The sequence below is a fragment of the Octopus sinensis genome, linkage group LG10 (genome assembly GCF_006345805.1).
Source record: "Octopus sinensis linkage group LG10, ASM634580v1, whole genome shotgun sequence".
Lineage (NCBI taxonomy): Eukaryota > Metazoa > Mollusca > Cephalopoda > Octopoda > Octopodidae > Octopus > Octopus sinensis.
This window is the reverse complement of record NC_043006.1, coordinates 41,292,881-41,302,162: the sequence shown is the minus strand read 5'-3', so window position 1 is coordinate 41,302,162 and position 9,282 is coordinate 41,292,881.

Below are 9,282 nucleotides of genomic sequence, written 5' to 3'. Positions count from 1 at the left end.
GCAGTGATGGCGCTGGTCATGGTGGTGAGGAAGAAGGAATGAGAAAGCGAAGAGGGAGCCACAACTTATGGATTGCCGCAGTAGAAGGCAGTGTAGTCAAATATTGATTTATTCACACGCCAGAGACGTTTATCCAAATACTTGCAACAGATTGAAATCCAGCTATCGCACCCAAAGGCCGCTGTCTTGCTGCTAAACAAAGCGAAGGATTAACTTTATCATAGAAGAACAAGTCCAGTCCATACGCCAAGCTTTCGCACGATTTCCGTCTAGCAATTTCTATTGCACAAGCGTTCGATCGAACTGATTTTTGGTTAGAAGACATTTGCTCGAGTAGTCAAGAATAATTTCAAAACGGACTTCTTTAACACAGTCATGCATACGGCCTCAATAAAGATTAGGTTGTTTGAGATGTGACGATTGGGCGTGGGAGTTTGGTCGGTGACAATTCGGCACGGCTGACTGGGCATTCAGTTTTGGTGACAGTACGTTTCGGTACTGGAGGCAGACACACACACCTACACACACACGTGCGTGCACACACACACACACACACACGAAAATATACACATGCAGGAAGAGAGACTGAGAGGGAGGGGAAGAGAGAGACAGAGAGACTGAGAGAGAGAAAGAGACAGAGATATATTACGCATATAGAAAAACATAACTAGATGCTCAGAGAGAGAGAGAGAGAGCACGAACTGAAGGCGGCGTGAAGGCGGCGGCCACCGCGAGGCTGCCGGCGGCTTTGGTGGACGTCTCCAGCAGCATCGCGGACGAACAGAGATAGAGAGAAACATTGAAGCGAAAGAAATATTGAAGCGAGAGAAACATCGAAGCGTCTCGTATCAAATGGGCGGCGTCAAAATGGCTGAGCCAAATTGTCTCATACCCTGTGATTCCACTGTGCATCAGGGAGAATTATGGTGCTAGCAGTTGCACGCTGTTGAACACCACAGCTCCACTGTACGGACATTCACTCACAAGTGTGTGTGTGTGTGTATGTTTGTGTGTGTATACATGTATATACAGTACGATAAAATACGGATAGTCGGTCAAATAGGTTATAAAATAGTTATACAAACGTAAGTATAAAACTATAAAATTAATTAAGCTAGGAAATGTAGGTAAGCGAAATATCGTCTTACATTTAACTTTTATGAACACACCCGTGAAGGCGCGTAGCTTGGTGGTTAGTGCATTCGGCTCTCTCGGAAAATTGTGCATTCAGAACCAGACTATCCAATGTGTCCTTATATTTAAAACAGTTGTGTGTGACTTGAGCAAGAGCTCTTTTTCCTACTTCTAACATATCTCGCAAATGCGTTGAGGATTTCTCAGGTGTAGGTTATTGTGTAACTGTGTGTCAATATGTTGACTGGAACTATAGTTGCACAGCATATTCCATGAAATAGCTCTAAGACAACTATGTCCCCAATGGGTGTTATTTGAGAATTGATACTTTAAAACTGCTGATTACATAAATATTTCAATATTTCACTGCATAATTTGTTATTTCATCAAAAAGCGTTTCCGTCAGCTAAGAGTGAGTTGTTACAGCTTCCACTGTTTCTAAGGGTTACTATATTCCATCTCTCACTATGTTCCTATTGTAGATGGGAACAAGTTGTGCACTGATCATTCGGCCTAAGATCATAAAGTAGACGTGGTATCCAGTATTCCGCACTTCTCACACGTTTATATTATTTAAAAGATGATGTATGATGACAATATCAGTAAAAAGTCGCAAAAAATGTCGTGTATTCTGAATTGTAATCTCTTCAAAGTCAATAGGTATTGATAGAATATTTCCCGGCTTTTTCTCTCGCCACTGTAAGTGGATAGTTTTATATTCTTCATTTATCGTTTTTCAGTCATTGATACAAAAGTGATAAGAAAACATATAAAAACTAACAGCCAAAATTTGAGCGCGCGAAACAGATCAGCATGTGACTGCTAAAGCACAATGCTATTGCTCAATAAACGTTTAGCAATACAAAAAGTCGACACGAATTCAATAATTACATAACAAACAACACAAGTGGCAAATATTTTCAATTCAATTTTTGATAAGATTGTGGCGGTCCAGAAACTTCGGATATAGATTTAGGAATTCTATTGACGCTCTTAAAATACCTGCGGTAGAACAAGAGAAATTAGGATCTTGCTGGATGGAAACAAAAGACAGCCGAGCATCAAGAATTGTGGAGCATAATCATCGGTGGCTTTTCCTCCATAGAGCGCGTAAGTCTAAAGTAAGTAAACAATATCTCTCTTTTACCAGGATAGATAGCCAAAGCACTTTTTTTGACAAAATCAGGATGGTCGAACTTTAGGTAGTCGTCAGAATTCCGTAGGTTTACATCGTGTGGTAACAGACTGATCCATCCAGGACAGGTAACGTACATCAGCATTGTACTACTGAAGCATTGTAGTCACGTATACCGATCGCCGTCGGTATACGTGACTACAACCCTCGACTAGTAATTTATCGTATTTTGTCGTCTACAATGAGATTTGAGCTGAGAACGTAAAGCTTCGTAGCGAAATACCAAAAGGTGCTTATCCTGATAGTCTACTTCTGCTCCAATGTTTCAAAAAAATAAAAATTAAAATTAACAAAAGATATGCCACTTTATTTTAATAATGCGTAGCAGAGAAATTAAGACTAAACGTCTAGATATTGTTATTAAGGAGTTGAATACTTATACCATTACATTCAAAACACAACATTTCTTAGAAAGTAGTTGAGAATTATGAAAAATATGAGTAACTAGAAATAGAAGCCAAACATATGCATAGTATACGGTCAAAACTATTCCTACAATGACTGTTTTGATTTATTGATGTGATGCTAGACATGCCCAGGGGAGCTTGTAATCGATTGAATTGAATTTAGTATTTTACAATGTACTAAATCAAACCAATCCGGCTAATTGTATGCACTTCATGTTATAAATAGCAATCAAAATTCGCCCGAACTATAATAATAATAATAATAATAATAATAATAATAATAATAATAATAATTTTATAATAATAATAATAATAATAATAACAATAATAATAATAATAATAATAATAATAATAATAAAGATCAGTAAATGTAAAAACTTGCTGATAGAAATTGAAAAAATGTGGTATCTCAAGGCGACTACAGTACCAGTGAGTGTAAGCTCTCCAGGAATGATAAAAAATGTACTGAAACCTATTTGAAAATGATACCAGGCTTACCATCCCTTCAGGAAGTGCAAAAAATCGTATTAACTGGAACGGCTCATGTACTGAGAAGAGCATTATCACTATGAAAACAAATATCCATTGATGAATTTATTTATTTATTAATTTTGAAATACATATTTTACCTGTGTAATCTGGGAATGGATACAATGAGCTTCTCTGCCCTAGGTGTACGGAAAACACTCGGCGAGAAACGGAAGAAAATTTGAAGAAAGAAGGAGAATTAATAATAATAATAATAATAATAATAATAATAATGATAATAATATGGAACAAGGAAGGAGCACTTGCAGAAAACAGCACTGCTTAGAACCGCCCGAATACTCCGGATGGTGCTCGAAAAACAAGAGGTGTTACCTTAGTTCACTGGTAGAGAACAACTGACACCGTAGTACATCTCCAGCATTAGAAGCTGTGCAAAGACAATAATAATAATAATAATAATAATAATGATAATAATTCCTCGTCCTAGTCCTTTTATGATAATGCAGCTGTCGTCCCAGTAGTTGTAGGGGCATTAAGAACACTAATAGCCAAGTTTGAGAAATATGTCGGAGAAATTGAAATTGACAAGAGGGTAGAACGTGCTGAAAAAGCTGTTCTGTTGGAGACAGCAAGGGCTTTAAGACTGGTACTTGGGTGTTAAGTATTTTCTGTGATACTTAATATCTAAATACCAATGGAAAGAGACACTGTGAGACGTTTGACAACAGGTTGCTCTCCCCTCTCACAAAATGAACCGAGTCAGAAATATCGAGTGATGTAGGAAATAAAATTTAATAATTCTTTCTAATTTTTGGCATGGCTTCAAAGCTGAATGCCAGAAGCATAATTCTGGCAATAAACTCGCGCACATTTGTAGTAGTTTGGTATGGCTCTGGAATACCGAAGTGGACAGATGAGGAGTGAAACAAGTTGGACAGGAAGACAATAAAGTTCCTAACGATGTATGGAGCCCGTCATCCACTTGCAGATATTAATTGCCTATACATGAAGAGAACAAACGGAGGAAAGAGACTGCTAAGTGTGGCTGACTGCCTGTGTATCGAATTCGACAGCTTAATGAGATACCTAGCCCAAAGTAAGGAGACCTTGCTAGTGTCAGTTAGGAATGAGGAAGTATTGAAAGCATAAAAAACGGAAAAACTAGGGAAGAAGTACAAAAAGAATATAACTAAGCATTACGTAACAAAGGACTACAAAATCAATTCCATGTAGCCACTGTAGAAATTGCTGGAAAAAATAGGTGAGATTGGCTGAAGAAAGGAACACTGAAAAAAGATATTGAAAGCACTATACTAGCAGCGCAAGACAAAGTTTTGGTCACTAACTGGAGGTCAACCTTGCGAATGAGCAAAAGTCTTTGCTGTACCGCATCTATAATAGAATGGAAGAAACCATTGCCCCTATCGCAAAAGAGTGTCCTAGAATTGACTCAAAACCATTACAAGTTGTGGCGACACGATGAGGTAGCGATAGTGCAACATTGGAAACTGTGCGAAAAGTGGGGGCTAGAGAGAGGCAAGACGTGGTATGAGCACAAACCGCAGAGTGGTGGAGTTGGAGATTTGCAAAATCCTCTGGGATTTCCCAATCCAAACAGGTCAAGTGCTAGAGCATAACACACTAGACTTAGTGGTGATCGACAAGACACACCACATGTGCTATATAGTTGATAATTCATGCCCCTTTGGACCATGAATAGTCAAGAAGGAAGGTGAAAAGATAAATACAACCATCTTAAGTCCGAAATAGTCTGGCTATGGAAAAATGAAGGTGAAGATAGTACCAATTATTGTTGGGTCCTTGGGGACAATATCTGAAGGCATCAAGAGGAATATAAAGGAAAGCGATGAGCGTCCAGTAGAAATATTGCAAAACTATCTTTGCACGGACAGAATAATCAGAAAAGCGTTAGATAGTTGAAAAGGAAAGATGGCAAAGAATCGTGGGCTGCAGGCAGCAAACCCGCTTCGCATGCACGGTTTAGTAAAAGTAATTTTTATAATAGTATGATAAAAAAAAACACTCAGACAGATACACAATCAAAACACTAGGACTCACAAGTGTATATAACATACAGAAAATAGCACGCATCCTACGTAAAACACTTTTAATGCAATGAAATTAAGAGTACCACAGCACATAACCAAGGTACACAGAGCTGCACTCGGAAGTGCAGAGAAAACGTTTGAAAAAATATGAGTACTGAATAGTAATAATAATAATAATAATAATAATAATAATAATAATAATAATAATAATAATAAACATTAGAAGAAGAAGAAGAAGAAGAAGAAGAAGAAGAAGAAGAAGAGAAGAAGAAGAAGAAGAAGCAATAACAGGCACTGGATCTTATGGTTTCTGGTCTTAAGTGATTGGAAGTGTTACCATGTGCATATTTTGTCTCAGTATCAAAGAAGGGCTGCAGTGAATATTCTGCTTAATACCATAATTTTGCTTGGCTGTTGTTTGACCATAACCAGTTGACAATGTATGACAATATATGCAGCTTTGATTACGAGCAGAAGTAGAGGGGAAGCATCAAAACCATGTGTTGAGAGGAATTCTTCAGGGTTTGGATAATTCACCCCTGGAAACAGGTGTTTCATTCAACATCCTTAAACAACCCTTATTCAAAGACCTTTTGAGTGGGATGGACTACTCGACCGAAAAAAAATTCTAACTGGGCCCCACCTGCAAGGCTATGCGTTGTTTATTTTGATATGAGATCACCATGTCGCACACATATCGTTGTGATGCCTGAGCCTGGTGTTCTCTTATCAGACGGGTAGTCAGGATGGGTATATTTGTACCCTAGCGTCACGTTAATGGTATGCACTGCTCTCTCACATAATAATAATAATAAGAATAAGAATAATAATAATAATAATAATAATAATAATAATAATCTATTCCAATCAAATCGATATTTGTAGTGTGTTGTAGGCACACTGTATCTATTATCTATTGTGTTATCTATAGAAATTATTTAAAATTCGTATACATATTTTTGTTAAGCACTTATGTAAGTATAAGAGATTCAACTTAGTAAAACTTCCTATGACATGACAATAACCAATGTACGCCAACACTCACATTACAACAGAGTCGATAAAATGAGTCCCATCAAATCGCCTCCTCTATTTCTAAATATGTGACGTCTGCTATCAACTGAACAAATCGACACTGATGAGGTCAGCCCTTCGATAAATTAGAAAATAAGAAATTCTAATGTACCGATATCGATTCTATGAACTTCAGCCCTTACCGGAAATGTGTGGCACTGCGATGAAAGCCAGAGAAGGATCGCTAGTGCTGATGTCACAATGGTTTCTTTCCAGCTGTCATATTCATCTTTCAATTCTGGATGAGAATAAAATGTCTCAATTATTTTTAGTATTGCTGGAACAAGGCAAATATTAATGAGATATAGGATAATAGCCTACATGTATTGCTGCATGTACACATACATATATAAAATATATATGCATGTATATGTATATATATATACATATGAAACTTCAGATTTTTCGATATGCTACACCACTGGTTTTAAATTGATATTAATCAAATTAATATTCAATTTTTCACCTTTATTATTTTAAATTTATATATATATATATGAGTAAATATAATGCAAAGCACGTTAGGCAAGTCGATTTTCACGGAATATTAAATGCATTTAAGAGAAAAAAGGTAAAAGGTACATGTGTATGGATATACAATAGTCCGACTTACAGAATATAAATGATATTAGGAGTTAAATGGGTAGAGTTATACGAGTCGAACAACTGTTTCTGGGAGCTTGGGCGTCTCGAATAATGATAGGGTCTATGAATAGTAGTAAAATAACACTAGTGCTAAGTAAAAAAGGAATCGCCAATATGTCTAGAAAAAGAATAGAATTTATGATTTCACAGAGTTAATTAATATTTATCCAAAGACAAATCCCTAAAGTTTTTAGGATTTTGTACTTACTGAAATATTCTACGGACCAACCACTTGTCCGTAATGTCCAGCCATCTCTACAATTGGTCAGCTATATTTAAAATAAGACTGCGGCAATGCTGGAACACCACCTTTAGTCGAACAAATCAACCCCAGGACTTATTCTTTGTAAGCCTAGTACTTATTCTGTCGGTCATTTTTTGCTGAGCCGCTAAGCTACGGAGTGGTAAACGCACCAACTTCGGTCGTCAAACGATGGAGTGACAAACACAGACATAAATAACGAATACATACACACACACACACACACACACACACACACACACACACAAACACACACATACACACATACATACATACATACATACATACATACATACATACATACATACATACATACATACATACAAATATACGACAGGCTTTTTTCAGTTTCCATCTACCAAATCCACTCACAAGGCTTTGGTCGGCTCGAGGCTATAGTAGAAGACACTTGTTCAAGGTGCCACATAGTGGGACTGAACCTGAAACCTCGTCGTTGGGAAGCAAGCTTCTTATCACTCAGCCACATATATATATATATATATATATATATATTATATATATATAATTATTTGCAGGATCCATCGGAAGCGAATTATGTTACAAATAAGGACACCAAAGGAGAGTCAGGAACTGCATACCTGTGTCTCATAAATGTATATGGACACTCACCTACGTACTAAAGTATATATGGATTTGTCCATCCAGTTACGTATACATTCACATGTACAGACCAAATACACTCAACGTGCATGTAAATTACCACAAGGGTGTACACCAGCATGAATTCCACGGGTCAGGTTAGGCTCAAGATCCAACGCAGGAAAGTTTTTCAGTGTGGTAATGTTTTATGTAGAGTTACACATTTGATAACGCAAAATATTTATTGAATGACAAGAGGATCTGCTTAAATAGAGTAGAACATTTATTTCAAAGGATCATCTGTGACTTCGAAGTTTGGACGACCGATAGGTTTATTTACATATGCACACAATAACGGACGTACACAAATACAGCCGCTTGCACACATATACATAGATGTGTGTTTGTATGTGTGTGAGTGTCGAGTGTGTATTAAGTATTTATACACACATATACACATACATATATATACATACATACATACAAATATATCACCATAGTGCTCCAGCATGACCGCAAATGCATGGCTAAAACGAATAGAAGAATAAAAGAATATATATATATATACATTTAAGGCGGTGCCCCAGCATGGCCACAGTCTAATGACCGAAACAAGTAAAAGATATACATACATGCATGTATGTATATATATATATTATATATATATGCGCGCGCCCACACACACACACACGTTCATGTATAGATACATGAATATATATGTATAAATAAATTCATATGTATGTCTGTATGAAAGTATGTATTTATGTATGTATGTACGAATGCATACATGTTTGTATGTTCTTTATGTTATTAATATGATTTTCAAAGTAATAATAACGATATGATATAAATTTCACTAACACGATGCTCTTCAATCTTTGGCTTCCATCTTGTTTCCAGAATACATCAAACGTACTAGACGTCCACGACACACACACACACACATACACACACACACATATACACACATACACTGTTGTTTGTGTTTCTTTCTTTCTTTCTCTCTTTTTCTCTCACTCCCCTCCTCTACACACAAACATACACAAATTTAAACTCCTGGATATATTACATACCATTCAATATATACCCACATAATGGTACATGTGTTCGTGTATCTGTGTGAGTAGAGTCGGTCGAGGAGCGGAGTGACTGCTTAATCAATCAATCAACACATAGACTCGAGGATTCTCTGTCATTAATAGCTGCAACAGCAATATAATACAGAATGTGTAGATGTATCATGCCACAAGTCTGTAAAACTATGTACGCGAGGTAGGCCTCGTTGTAGATGTTGCTGTCAGTGTAATTAGATGGGAATGTCTGCCAGCATGTAGAGAAGTACGTATATATAAGTGTATGTATGTATGCATGTATGTATGTTTGTGTGTATGTATGCATGAATATATG